Source organism: Trichechus manatus, unplaced genomic scaffold, assembly GCF_000243295.1.
Source record: "Trichechus manatus latirostris isolate Lorelei unplaced genomic scaffold, TriManLat1.0 scaffold00132, whole genome shotgun sequence".
Lineage (NCBI taxonomy): Eukaryota > Metazoa > Chordata > Mammalia > Sirenia > Trichechidae > Trichechus > Trichechus manatus.
Genome location: NW_004444068.1, coordinates 3,283,266 through 3,285,551, shown reverse-complemented (window position 1 = coordinate 3,285,551; position 2,286 = coordinate 3,283,266).

The following is a 2,286-nucleotide window of genomic DNA, read 5'->3' as shown; positions in this document are numbered from 1 at the left end:
ATAAACACAATACAAACCATAACTAACAATGCACAAGCACCAGAAGAGAAACTAGATAACTGAGAGCTCCTAAAAATCACTTAGGCTCATCAGAAGACTTCACCAAAAGAGTAAAAAGACAACTTACACACTGGGGAAAAAATTTTGGCTACGTGACTAATCTCTAAAATCTATAAGATACTGCAAAACCTCAAAAACAAAAAGACAAATAACCCAGTTAAAAAATGGGCAAAGGATATGAACAGGCACTTCACCAAAGAAGACACTAGCTAGATAGTAGACAAGAATTATCTTAGGTGAAGGGAAGGACAACACACACTACACAGGAAATCAGCACAACTTGTGTCTTTGGTGTTATTCATTCTCCTTTGCTCCAGGTAGGTTGGGACCAATTGATGCATCTTAGATGCTGCTCGCTAGCTTTTAAGACTGCAGATGCCACTCACCAAAGTGGGATGCAGAACATTTTCTTAATAAACTTTGTTATGCCAAGTGACCTAGATGTCCCCTGAAACCATAGTCCCCAGACCCCTGCCCCTGGTACTCTGTCCCTCGAAGTGTTTGGTTGTATTCAGAAAACTTCTTAGCTTTGGTTTAGTCCAGTTGTGCAGACTTCCCCTGTAGTGTGTGTTGTACTTCCCTTCACCTAAGATAACTCTTGTCTACTATCTAGCTAGTGAATACCCGTCTCCCTCCCTCCTCACCCTCGTAACCATAAAAGAATGTTTTCTTCTGTGTTTAAACCTTTTCTTGAGTTCTTATAATAGTGGTCTTATACAATATTTGTCCTTTTGCAACTGACTAAATTCACTCAGCATAATGCCTTCCAGATTCCTCCATGTTATAAGATGTTTCATGAGTTCATCATTGTTCTTTATAGTTGTGTAGTATTCCATGGTATTAATATACCATAATTTGTTTATCCATTCGTCCATTGATGGGCACCTAGGTTGTTTCCATCTTTTTGCTTTTGTGAACAGTCCTGCAATGAACATGGGTGTGCATGTATCTATTAGGGTGATGGCTCTTATTTCTCTAGGATATATTCCAAGGAGTGGGATTGCTGAATCGTATGGTACTTCTATTTTTAACTTTTTAAGGAAGCGCCAAATCGATTTCCAAAGTGGATGTACCAATTTACATTCCCACCAACAGTGTATAAGTGTTCCAGTCTCTCCACAACTTTTCCAACAGTTATTATTTTGTGTTTTTTTGGATTAATGCTAGCCTTGTTGGGGTGAGATGGTATCTCACTGTAGTTTTGATTTGCATTTCTCTAATGGCTAATGATCGTGACCATTTCTTCATGTGTCTGTTAGCGGCCTGAATGTCTTCTTTGGCGAAGTGCCCAAAAGCAGGCACTTTTAAGGACAGCTGCATCTTGGCCCTCCAGCCATAGGCTTGAGCCAGGGTCCTTCAGGTAGGAAGTCCTGGGTGACTTTGGACAGCTGTACATACACGGTGCAGAGAGTGCTAGGTCCTGGGCCTGCCAAACTTGTCCTCTGCTTTTAGACCCTTTTAAAATGATTGTATTCTTTTAGGCACAGGGAAAGTATCAGCCCAAGAGACAGAAAGGGCCACATAAAGCAGAAACTTAATCAGTCTGAGACCAGAAGAACTAGATGGTGCCCGGCTACCACCAATGTCCACCCTGACAGGGAACACAACAAAGAGTTGCTTATGGAGCAGGAGAAAAATGGGGTGCAGAACTTAAATTCTAGTAAAAAGACCAGACTTAATTGTTTGACTGAGACTGGAGAGACCCCGGAAGACATGGCCCCCGGGTTCTCTGTTAGCCCAAAACTAAAACCATTCCTGAGGCCAACTCTTCAGACAAAGTTTAGACTGGACTATGGGACATAAAATGATACTGGTGAAGAGGTGCTTCTTAGCTCAAGTAGATACATGAGACTAAATGGGCAGCCCCTATCCGGAGGCGAGATGAGAAGGCAGAGAGGGTCAGGAGCTGCTTGAATGGATACGGGAAATCTGGGGTAGAAAGGAGAGTGTGCTGTCACAGTACAGGGAGAGCAACTAGGGTCACATAACGATGTCTGTATAAATTTTTGTATGAGAGACTAACTGGAATTGTAAATGTTCACGTAGAGCACAATTTAAAAAAAAAAAAAAAAAAAAGGAAGTACCTCCCTCCTCAGGCTGTGGGAACCCATTTTCCTGAAAAGAGACTGTGAAGTCCAAGATGCATTGTAGCCGCCCCACTTACTTATTATGTGGTGACTTTAGCCAAGTGGCTTAACCCTTTTGAGCCTCATTCTCCTCATTGTA